Source organism: Centruroides vittatus, unplaced genomic scaffold (genome assembly GCF_030686945.1).
Source record: "Centruroides vittatus isolate TY-2023 unplaced genomic scaffold, ASM3068694v2 contig_630, whole genome shotgun sequence".
Lineage (NCBI taxonomy): Eukaryota > Metazoa > Arthropoda > Arachnida > Scorpiones > Buthidae > Centruroides > Centruroides vittatus.
The window spans coordinates 1,894,076-1,908,095 of NW_027122387.1; positions in this window are offsets into that span (position 1 = coordinate 1,894,076).

Consider the following 14,020-nt stretch of genomic DNA (forward strand, 5'->3'; position numbering starts at 1 on the left):
TTAAAACGACAATATCTCTACTATTACACATAGAAAATTACTTTTTATATGTATAAAAACTGTCTCTAAGTCTATTAAAAGTAATTATTTATCTTAAATTCGCTTCTTTCGTTAAATATTCTCAAAAAAGTTTTCTATATTCCATACAATATATTTATTACAGCTAATTTTTTCACTTTTAATTTACTTTTAAGTAAATTATACGGTTATAGATGCTTTAGTTTTTTTTAAATTAAATTGATTTTACAGGTAGTTTCTATTCCACAGTTAGTAAATTATTGATATTTTTCTTTATTATTAATCGTAAATTTTAGTAGAAAGGTGTGACCTCACACGACCCAATTTACTAATGCATCGAAAAGAAAAATTTGATAATTATTTAATAGATTTTTTCCCGATAAAAGTTATTTAGGATTAAGTATTAAAATTCAGTATTAAAATTATATACAAATTTTTTAATCTAAAAATAGGCGAACTTAATATAACCTTAATATATATATATATACATACAGTGGGTTTAAAAGTAGGTATACAGTTGTGTAGGCATACAGTAAGTATATATATATATATATACACACACATATATATATTCTTTAATATTTAATTTTAAACATTGTTTCTTGCATATAATTATTATTCTATTTTCAGCTATGTTTATAGTTACTTTAAGACATTTCAGTACAAATTTAACAACCTAATTTAATTTGTGCATACATAAAGCAAGTTTTATCGAACAAAAATGTTAAAAATAGCTCGAATATATGTTTTTATAATATTATTTGAGTTATTTTTTAAAAAAATTCGTTAAAAGTTAATATTGTCGGATGTATTTTTCAACCTAATAATAGAGGATTTTCTAGACTTAATACCAGAAAATATTCATATTCTGAGTTTAGTAAACATTTGATAATAGGTATAAAAGTTTTAATAATGCAGAAATCTAGCATTTATCTTTTAATAATTGTTAACTACACGTGTCAAGATGAAGGTCAGATCACAACTCTATTAACAAAACCTTCATCGTATCACAAACTATTTATTTTATAATCATTTTTTAAAATATATTTACTCAGTTCGATCATTTATAATTATTATATAGTTTTTAATATAACGAATTATTTATAAAATCGAAAATAAATTTACATGAAAACAATTAATATCTAGCTATTAAAAATGATCATGCTTATAAGATTTTCTCGGTTTTTAGTAAATTAATTCAAATATTTATAATGGTGTTATGATTATTTTATGAGTTTTCTGGCTGTTCAACAATAGATCTAATTATATGTTCAGAACTAATTATAGATTTATGTATGTAGATCCAAGTATTGAATTATGATCTCTCTGACCATTTTCCAATAGAAACGTCTATTCAAATAGCAAAAAATCAACTACATAAGAATGAATCAATATCTCATCAAATAACCAATTATAACTATCAACAATACCAACTTTCTATTAGCAACAGAATTAAACATTTACTGAATTATGCTTTATCAGAGGGATTAGAAAAATATTTTCAATTTGAATCAGTAATAAAAGGATTTATTCATACACGTAACTCAAAGTGTAATATATCACATAAATTCGAGAAGCCATGGTATGATTTGGACTGCTACAAGCTAAAAAGAATAAAGCTGTAAAACAATTTAGAATAAGTTATTCGGAAGAATTTTTCAAGCAATATAAACAACTAAAAATATCATATTTCAATTTATTAAAAGCAAAAAAATTAAACCATTTTAAAAGCCTATAACAACGAATGCTAGCAAACAAAAATAATCTACTTTTCTGGTCATCAATTCAAAACTTGCGTAAAATTCGTCCAGAACACCAACCAGATATAGACTTTTTAATATGGTTTAACTATTTCAAGAGATTTCCGATTAATGAAAATCTATCAAATAATTACCAAATAGCCTTAACGAATGATTTTTTGATTCACCCATTACCTATGATGAACTGGAATACTCCATTGGAAAACTGAAACTAAAATCATCGCCGGGATTAGATTTAATTCCTAACAAATTCATTAAACTCCTACCACCGTCAGGAAAACAAATTCTACTTGAACTATTTAACTATTTTTACGATTCATCGACTTACCCGTCATCGTAGAACTCAGTTAAGCTACTCGTGATTTACAAAAGAAAAGGAAATAGAATAGCACCAGAGAACTATCGCCCCATCGCACTTCTACCTACGATAAGAAAATGTTTCACATCCATATTAGCAGCACGTTTTCAAAAATGGACTATAAACCAAAATTGAACTCGAAATTCCAATATGCTTTTATCAAATCTAAAGGAACCGAAACGGCTATATTCTTGTTAACTTCCTTAATCCAAATATACTTAAGAAAAAAACGAAGGAAAATTTTTGCCGCATTCATTGATATTTCTAAGGCCTTTGATTCTATACACGTACCCTCTTTGGTTAAAAAATTAACAATATTTGGAACTGGTAATAAATTCGCAGCTACTATTATGAATCTTTTTTTCCTCATACAAAATCAATATTATTTATGGAAATCAGCGATATCCTGAATTTACTATAAATCGAGGTATTCTTCAAGGTGAACCATTGTCTTCTTATTTGTTTAATTTTTATATTAATGATATTGATAAGCTGTTTCTAAATGATTCAGAAGGCATTTATATACACGGAAGAACATTTCATTACATTTTATATGCCGACGACCTGGTTTTATTGGTCCCAACCAAAGTTACTCTACAACATAAGCTTAATAAAATTAATGATTACATGAACTCTATTCTTATCGATTAACACCTCCAAATGAAAAATAGTTATTTTTAGAAACAATATCAAACTTGCAAACCAAGAGAAATCCTTCTACATAAATGATCAACCTTTAGAACTGGTCAATAATATAAAATACTTAGGTACGTTTTTCAACTGGAACGGTAAATTTCAGATGCATTTGAAATATGTTAATGTCAAAATCAATCAACTAATCAATAGCATTCTCTATTTTGGGTGCTAGTTTAAAAATTACGAATCTAAAACTTCATATGAGAATGTTTAATTCAATGATAATTCCAGCCCGATTTGGGCCATTGATTTATTTTATGACTTGGAAAAATTTCATATCATATTCCTACCAAAAACTATATAAACTCGAACGTACTGTTCCTGGATACGCTATACGTGCAGAAACAAACAGATGTCAACTTTTCCCCTTCTTTATGAAAAGACTAATCAAATTCTACTATCGATTACTGAACTCAAAAGATGATAATATTAAATTTCTATATCACATTATGAATACTCGAATATATAACGATAATATCAGCAAAACAACATGGTGCTATACATGTAATAAAGTTTTACAATCTTTCGGAGTATCTAGTTTCTTATTTGACAACGATATTGACAATTGTAAAAATGCCTATTCTATGATGATGAACTCTGCATTCTCGCAATCGATGATTAGCGATCAAAATGCTATAATTAATTCAACGTATCATCCTTGGTACTTAATCAATTCCCCCTGTAACAAGGGCTCCTTTATTATGAATAAAGACTATTATTATTATTATTTTACGAGTTTTAATGCATTATTAACTTCATACTTGCATATTTATCTTAAAAAAACTTATTAAAACATTGTAGATTCGAAATAATTTTAATAAATTTAACAAATTTAAGAGTAATTAATTGTATAAGAAGATTAATAATTGCCATTTTGTGGAAATTATTAAAGCTATTTCATCGTGTAACACTTCATTTATTGAAACCAAAAGTTAAAATTTTTTATTTTTTTTCGGAAGGAAGTGATATCCATTTTCTTAGAGCACGTCATCTCCATCAAATTAAGTTTCATGCATACACATAAAAAAATAACAAGCTGTGGAACTCAATCATTTCATTAAATATTCAACACCTTTTCCCTCCTAAGTGGTTTCTCAACACTTTTGAGGAAGTGACAGTGAAAAGGGTTCAACGACCTTCCTTTGAATTAACTTTCACATTGGAAATTCTGCTTTAACTTTTTATCCTGTTTGTATATCTTATCCCTATTGTGTTGACGTGGGAATGGAAATTTTTATCAAAATACACCCACAGATATAATACTAAACCATTGTTTAATTAATTCTAATTAAACTTTAATAATAATATCTCAAAATAATTATATATATTTACAGTTCTATATAAATACACCTCACGTTCGAGATGAAATTCTACAGTTATTGACATTAAGATCTGTTTTATAATTAAATCTAGAAAACTTCTTGGACTTAAATAATTAATTTTAAAGTGAAATCATAGCGATAAATGCTGACATTTTCTGTGTAAAATGTGCAGTTATTTAGAAGCAAAAACATTTGAAAATTCAAACTTAATCATTAATATTTAATATGTTGTAGGTGGACGAATTTGTGTAATAAAATTCTAAGAAGAGTTAGACATGAAAATATATTTTCATAACCGGAATCTATGAAAATTAATATAATTTTTGTGTAAAAAAATTAAATAAATAAGTAAAATTTTGGTCGAAAAAATTGTGTTTAAAGTATAAAAATGCTTAGAATTAACTGAGTTTTGAATATAGAACTACAACTTTAATTATAGAATTATAAATACACAACGTGACAACGTTATATAGATAAAATAAATTGAAGATATTTGATAGGAAAAAATATAGGAAATAAGAAAATTTCCTAAAGGAAATGATCAAAGTAAATTTTGATCAAGAAAACTAAGGAGAAGAATACTAATTAGAGAAACCACTGGAAATGTTAGAATTTGGATGATCATTGGATTAAATTATAGATTAAAAAGTAAAAAAATAATATATATATTTGTTTATCTGACTAATATATATTATTAAATAAATTTAATTAATTAAATCATTTCATTAACATAATTCATAAATTAGTGAACAACAATCTTCGAAGTGATAAACATGTAAAACAAAATGAAGTATTTATCTATTATTAATTTAATATATTTTTTTAAATAAATAAATATAATAAAAAATTACTGAATAAATAGCCTAATTTAATTATAAATAATATAATAAAGTATATATTTATATACGTTATTTTTATTGAATTAATAAATAAATATATTCAAGTTTTACCTTTACTTCCAATGGAAAAAAATAATGTATATTTTATTATAAGCTGTAAAAATATATCATACATGTCATATTATAGTATAAAATTCGTGTAATTCTTTTCTGTATCATTATTTAAAATTTCAAATCGTGCGGATTAAATATTTATCTTACCTTTAAGCAAAATGCAAACACGAAACTTTCAAGTTTGTCTATGAGTTGATAAAAATGAAATTAAAAGGTTATGCAAACAAAATAATCGAAGACTTCTTAAATTAAACGTTCATTACCATAAACAAATAATTTTATTCGTCTTTACGATACATTATTACAGCAAAAAACATGATCATTAATCATCCTTCCGATAATGTAGGCTACTTACATCTTTTTCTATATATTTACGAGAAAGAAGACACGCATAAAATATTTCTCTGTAACTACAGCTAAAGCTTAATGGCTTTATTTATTTGTTTTAATTAATTAATGAATAATAACGTTATTTATTCTGTATTAAAATTTAAAAAAAAGGAATATCTTCGTGTTGATGAGTTTTTTATATGTTAAATAAAGGATGGAAAGTGATGCAGATATAGAAGAAAAATTGCATTGTAATTAATATACAGATGCTGGAGAAAAATAAAATTTAGAATTTATCATTATTTTTATTTAAAAATTGATTATTTTTTATCAAAACAAATCGTTATTATTTCAGGATTGTGATTAACTTCTGAAGACCATCTCGGCAATTCTCTTGTTTACTTAATATTTTTTTCGTATAATCTATAACTTCATCTTTTTCAAACGTTAATGTCAAGTATTAAAAAGTGAAATTTGTATAGAAAAATTATATTAATATACTTAAATATTATAGTAAGTTAATTAAACATAATTTAATATTGTTCCTTTTTTATTATAGATGTATATTATTTTAATTTGTAATTATTACATTGAAATTAATTATAATATTGATTTAATATGTAGAGAATGTCTAACAAATGTATCATATTTTAATAAATTTAAATTCGTCTATTATTAAGAAATTTGCGATGATAAGAGTTAAGGGATGCGATTAAAGAAATGAATGAAGTCATACACAGGTTTCTTGATGAATATTTTGATTTTATTTACACGAATATATCAACAATGCACAGAAACTGTAATGTACCGTATTGCTGTACTACACTGTATTGTACTGTACTGTAATGTTTTATTGTGCTGTCGTGCTGTACTGTACAGTACTATACTGTAGTACTCATACTTTAAAACGCTCATTTATTTCTTTAAATTTTAAAAATTGCGACAATAACGTTTTTTTACATTAATTTCACTAACTTTATCAGGAAAAAACCTAGAAATCAAAAACAATTTCGTGGTAATTTTATGATAATTCATTTAACCTTTGACAAAAAGTAACGTACGATATTTTTGAGAGACAGCAACTAAAACTTTGTGAATTTTAATTTTTGATTTTTTTTTTCATATTTATCAGCTTTTTTAAAGGCGAAGATGATATTTGTGAAATTTTATAGCTTCTATTCGAGTGCATACAAGAATAACTTCCGGGTCCGTAATTATAAATGATGGAAGGTAATATTATCTTTTTATTTTCTTAAAATGATAACTGGAACAAATCAACTAACTAAAGTGGATATTGATTTTTACATTATATTTAAATGACTTCTGTATCAGAAAGAATAGAATTTTTACAACTTTCTGCATTTTAACAATTACAAGTTTAACGATGTCAAAAGTAATTTTATATTATATAAGTCGGTACACGAATTAAACGAATCTTATTATCGATCTTTTCAGTTGAGGATTAAGTTACTTTCTAAGAAATAATAATCACGTAACAAAGGAATTAATCTCCTAAATTCTTACTCTTTGATCATCTAATATAAAATGCAAGAACTTTGTCTTCTAGTGTTTAAATTCTGCTAATTTAAATGCAAATTATTTTCTAATAGTTGTAAAAATAATAAATTTAAATATTTCGTATCTTTGTAAAATATTAAAATAATTTATATTTTTTATCAAATTATATTTGTAAAGTCATCAACAGTGTATTGGAACTATTGCATTATCTGAAAATTATATTGGTTTATAAATACTGCTTGTCTGTAAAAGAAAACGTTTATTTCACATGATTATTATTATATAATAAATAATTTTAAGCATTCTTTTATTCGGATACAACTTGAAAAATTTCTAGACATAAATTCCCATAGTCGTCCGTTCGTCCTTCCTTAATTTTGAGAACGGTGTTAGATAGATAAGAGTCGTGACCAGACATGGAAAGCATAGAGGCATAAAGCCCCGATTAACTATATAGAACTTCCGGTTTCAACCGGCAATCATGTGATTTCAATTTAAAATCTTTGCCATGAAAAGGAATTACGTAGATGAGCAGCACGAGTATCTTGTTATCGGGAGAAGTATGATGTACAGGGGCAAGACAACTAATTTGAGATCGAGAGCATATATTTTAGATTAAACAAAAAAATATATAATTAAAAATTGTAGGCCGGCATTGTGACCGTGTGACGATAATTTTTGATAAACATTTTAGGACAAATATACAATTAAATCATTTTAAAAATTCTGTATTATAGAAGAAACATTTGATAAAAAATTAAATAGTGTCTTCTTAATTTGTCTTTTTTACACACGACTCAAGAACACGAAAAAAGTCACAGTCACAAGGACCGAAAATACAGTTCAACACTGCCACGTGACTTTATTCTATTGTCGAGTGTGTGAAAAATTAAATTGCGAAAGCGCTCTTTCAACTTTTGTTTTCGAAGTGTTTCTTCTATTCTACAGAATCTTAAATACTTCAATTTTATTCTTTTTGTAATACAAAACAGCATTTTAAAACTAAAATTTATCCTAAAAAAAATATTTATTTATTTTTTCCTTTAATAAAATCATTATTAAAAGTTGTGTAGATGAAAACTTCGTACTTTAAACAGGTTTAAATATTTTTCTAGTATTTAATTGTTTAATTTCTTTATCATTTTTACTGGTAATCTCGAATATCTGATATATAAATCAGTATTCCAGTTATATTATTTATTATTGTAATTAATTTTAATTAAATAAAATTATAATTAGAATAATTAATTTTATTATTTTTCGTTAAAGTTTATAGACTTTCAATCTGTGTATGAAATTAAGGAAATTTTTTTGTTATTCAAGAGCATCATTTTGTATTGGCGTTGAGTACAGTTGTATATAAAGCTATAAAAATATTTTTATGAGATTAATAAATGAATTATAAATGAATTTTCTTTTCTCTTTTGTCGCCACTTCTTTGTAATCAATAATTATTTTATCATTTACTTCCTTATTTTTTTAGAAAGAGAATTAATTTCTAAAGGCGAATGTATGCATTTCATTAAAATAATTTATTAAAATTACATATTAAAAATAATTTATGCATAACAATTATTACATTGTACTTTCTTTCATACCCTTTCGATTTTATTACGTGAAATTGCTGTGTAGCAAGGAATTTATTTCTTTTTAAATATAAACAAAAATTAAACAGTTTAATCCTTAAAATTAAAAAAATTATATTGTTACTTATTTATTCTATAGAGATTTTTTTTAAAATGATTTCTACTCCCACAGGATGAAGAGCCAAATTCTTGAGTAATGTCTTGTCCTCGCCATACACTAAAAGGAGGTCGCTTACTAAAGTAATGGCTCCGAAACGCTAATTTAAACAGTATATAATAAAAAATTTATATATTAATACACATAAAAAATTACATAACATAGTTTATACAATAAATTGTCTTCCTTTCTCGGAATTATGACTGATTAACGAGACTAAGTATCGATAGTATTGCGTGGGTGTTGGAGTTGTAACAGAGAAAAGTAATACAATAATGTAGTGAAAATAAGCATTAACTGACAATAAATCATCTTCACGATTACTTTGCCAGTTTAACGTTATATAAAATAAGTTTTATCTCTGGCAAAGAAGTCACTAAGCAACGTACATTGGAAGAGTGGGTCGGAAATGATGTTTGCCAATGTTGACCTTCTCTTCCATTAAATGGTCCAACATACAATCTGCCCGCTTTCTTTTTCTTTTATTCTTTCTTATTTCACTTGTTCTAACATTTTTTATTTATTTTTAACTAAACACAGCTTTATTTTATTCGATTTAAAACACGTTTTTAACGTATAATTACAATAAAAATTATCATATAATTTTTTTTGGTACAGTACTTGCTCCGTATTATCATTTTTAACAATTTAAAAACGTAATTTTTCTCTTTTTTAAATTAATTTATTAAATACATAATGGTTTCTCCCTGTAAAATAATTATTTCTTTAATGAACGACGTCCTTGTTATAGAAGTAACACATAAAATTAGTTAAATTTATTATACTTTTAATTATTTACTAGAATGTAGCGCAGTAAAACTTGTCTAAGACGGGACCTGAATAGAAGAGAAACGGAAAATATTCCTGTTTACACAGGTTTTCCTTACACAAAATTAATTGTTGGTAGTGAAAACAATTGAAGTGTTTTTAGGTTAATGGTTTTACTTTATCTCCTTTCATCATCATCATCATCCATATTTTTGTATTTTAAAATTATTTAAAATTGATTATTTTCAACGTTTTTGTCTTTATGTTTAGTAGATTCTCAACGATAAATTAATATAAAAGGTCAAAGTATCTCCTTTCTCAATATACCATTGTATGTTAATTTAAAAAATTTATATGTGTGATTTATTTGCGAAGAAGATAGTCGAATTAACAAGATCAAAGATAATTAAAGATAAAATTCTTTAAATATTCATATAAATTTTTAATTAATTACGTATCTAATTTGAAATATTTTTAACTTTTAATAAGTAAAAATATTTATTAAAAGTTACTCGCCACTTAATCAATATTTAAAATTATAAATTTATCAATTTTTTTACATAAAAAACTTCTTATAAAGAGGAAAATACAGGTAAACATATTAACTATAAATAGATATATAATTAGCAGTTCAAGTGTGTTAAAAAGTCTAAAATTTTATTGTTGATTTAGAGTTATCTTCTCTTTTTCTCCTGAAATTAGCGCTATATCGAGTGTGACGATAAGTTAAAGTACCTCAATTTAATGTGGAACACACAATATTGAATTTGGTAATAAAAATTTCTTTTGTAACGCAAGTGCTCATTACAAAAATTAATCCCGTTTACGAATATTCAATAACGCTTTATGAGGGTAGCGCTGTTATATCAAGGTTTGAATATATAGACATGGATTGATAGAATAAGCCAACGAAATACTTAGTCCATCTGTAAAAGAGGGAATATTTTTCACGGAAACTGGCCCCTATTTAATGTTAAACACGCGACAAAAATCCCAAAATCTGTCTTTTTGTGGGAGCAAACCCACGACCTTTTCAGTAGTGTTTTTCACTTGGTCACTGATGGGCCTACAAAGTATGTAACTTTATAATTTATACTTAGTTTATAATTCCTTATAAGCTATGTAACAATCTATATTGATTCTTTTAAATATTAGACAATACTGTATAAATATTAAGAATATTTATATGTATAATATGTTTATATTATATAGAAATTAAAGTTCAGGAAAGCTTAAAATTAGTTTAATTTTAATAATAATAAACTGTCAAAAATCATTTCATAAAATAAAATTTATCAATTAAGCATTTTAAATATGCTCGAAGATAAATAGAATTTCTTTAAATATTATTCTTATTCGATAAATAATTAACGAATACTCCGTTTGTAACTCGTGAAAGTGTAAAATTTTAACAACTTCAACTACACTTTTCGTATAAATTATGAAAATCCGCTTAACCTGAGTGCACTTAACACAATTCTTACATAAGTTTTTGATCATTAAAACTGTTTAAAGTAGGTTTTTTACTTATTTTAATAACGAAAAGTTTATAAATTTACAATGAATATTAAAGACTTTAATTAACTCATTTTAAATAAGAAAATAATTAATCATTTATTATGAAGAACTTTAAGAATTTTCATAAGACAACTTAGCTGAAGCATGATACACCACAGATCTGCCATGGAGGATGCTTCTCAGCAAAATTGGTTCTAAAACCTTACACTTGGGCTTAGGGCCTGTTACGTAGGCCCTAGAAATTCAATAAAATACTAATTCATACAGAGTAAAGTTTTCAGGAATGATGCCTTTCTTAACGTTATAAATGATAACAAAGGCATCCTTAAATCATCCGTCAAGGCATCCATAAATTCAAAGAAATGATTATGAAATAAATAAAATGCCAATTATTACAAAGGTATTTAAGAGTTCTTATACGAAAAAAAATTAAATACAGTATATATTTTTACTCATTAATTTATTACCGGGAAGTTAATAATTAATGTAATTTTATAATCTCTCTTGTCTGTTAATTGATCTCGACAGAAGAGGAATTTTGAGTAGATAACATCAATAGTATTAATATGTAATATGTTATTTTCACTTAACAATGGATTTATAATAGAATTTGTGTAATTAAATCCTCCTGTTCTCTATTTTTGGAAGACCGAAATAACCGAATTATATGACAGAACTAAACACAAATGGAGGGTTATCTAATTACTAATGAAATATTATATACTTGCCTTATTAGTTACATCAGACAATAATTTAATTCGAATTTATAGTCTTTATTGAAGAAAAAAATAATGTTTTGAATGCTTTAAAGCTGATGAGATTAATTTTAACTCGTCTTTTATAAGATATCGTTGTTATTAGTTAAACAGTAAAAAACTACGCAAAATTTAACACATTAAATGAGTTTTAATTCTAATATTAAGTATGTAATAATGGTTTACTACGAAGTGAAATATTTTTAAGAGGTTTTACTTGGCAAAAATAAAAGGAATGTAGTAAATCTTCAAAATCTGTGGATGAAAAAAGAAAATATAAAATGCTCGACATGAAAATATTTTAGGAATTTATTCTAAATTCTTAAAATATTCAACTTTTAGTAACTTTTTCTTCTTAAATCATTCTGAAATTAGGCAATTTCTCGAACGTCATTCTATCTTCTTGAGTCCCTTCTTGATTTATAATTGAGCAGCTCTTTTGGCAACGTTTGCCATTCTGTTGAAATGCTTCCATTTCTGTATATATTCTGTTATATTGTCATTAATGGAGAATGTATCAAGCTCCTTTCTTAGTTCTTCGTTGCCTATCTGATCCGGTGTGGTGAGGCCTTCGTGTATCCAATATTCGCTTCCCAGTTTCACGAATTCTGCTTAGTTTGACGATAACTTTAATTAGTAAAAATAGATATGACTATGATAATCAGATCAATAACGAAGAACATGAGATCATTTCAACTGATAAAATTACACTTTATAACGTCTCCATTCTTTTTTGTTATGGTATTATAAGTTACAATATATTGGTCATCAATGGCAGAGTGGATAGAACCACTGAACAGTCTGTTGGTCGTGGGTTCGCCCCGACTAACATACTGGTCACGTGCAGTTTTTCGGATGTTCTTCATGTTTGTAACACTTAAATACGGGCAATTTCCCATAGGGAAGCATCCCCCCTCTCCAGATTGTCCACTTGTCGTGTTGTCATAATCAAGCCAAACTATTAAATATTTTTACTATTTTAGTTATATTTATAAAGAAAAATAAGCCTGTTCTTGTTAATACAACGTGAAAAACATAATTTAGGTTTTCTCTTCGAGTAAAAGCAATAGCGTGTTTTTCTTATATCGAAAGAATGACAGATTGTCCATGATCGATGTATGTAACTTTCCTTCTAGGACCTTGTGTGCTGTTGAAGTGTCTTTGATTTTTTTTTTGTGTTGTGTTCCTGTCAAGTAGACAGGAACACAACACGAAGAATCAACAGACTTACAGAACTGATTTTTCGACGTTTTTGGATTTCTGGTTTGTCTGATAAGGTTTTTCTCATTCCTGTGTGGTGAATATGTTTGTTTCTAGTATTTCTAGTCGTTAGTTTAAAATAATTAAGGATATATTTAGTAAATTAATGACTATACACGGTAAAAACTAAATGTTGATCTAAATTATGTTCTAATAGCTAGTCGAGTAGGCTTTATTTACAAAAATTTATTAACATTAGCAAATATTGTATATACAATCAGGTTAGTATGATCGAAAATTACGATACTTATAGACATTCTATTAGATGTTTGACGACTTTTTAGTATAACAGAAGAAGTTACGTCAAAAAATATTAGTGTAACCTTTATTGGCTTATCGAATTTAAATCGAATCGTTCAGTTAGAACTAAATTAAGTTAAATAGAGCCGTCAAACGAATTCCAAAGTGTCTTGTATTCGCTTTCAGAACGTATCCCCATTTAAAGGGAGTAAATGATCTTTAATTCTGCTTTACACAATTCCATAGGTATTGGGTGTGGTTGAATCTCACCATTACGCTGCCAAAATCGTTATTTTAATTTTATTTTTCGTGTAATAACTTATTCTGTAAGCGAATTAAAATTATTTTTGATGTTTACTAAGCTACGCCAATACATTGTTGACAAACAGTTTATTCTATACAGAGATCTTAGCGATACAGGAGGTACTGCTCAATGTGGTCCCCATTTTGAATGCGATGTTCAACGACTGACCTTAATTGATCTGTGAAACTATCGTTCAAAGCTGCCAAATTTGCAACACGTCCTCAATAAACCACCCATCTTTAAGTGTACCCATAACAGAAACCACACGGAATAAAATCCAGGTGGCCAGGCGAATACAAGACAAATTCTGTTATTAAACGTGTGTTTCTGCTATTTCAATTAGAGTAGGGTACGACAAAATTGTGAACATCTCTCGGTATCGCTAGGCCGTCACAGGGAATGTCATTGAACAATCTAATCTAAATGGACCTAAGTAGATTGATCCAAAAATAAGGGTGGCCGTGAATCCACACAATA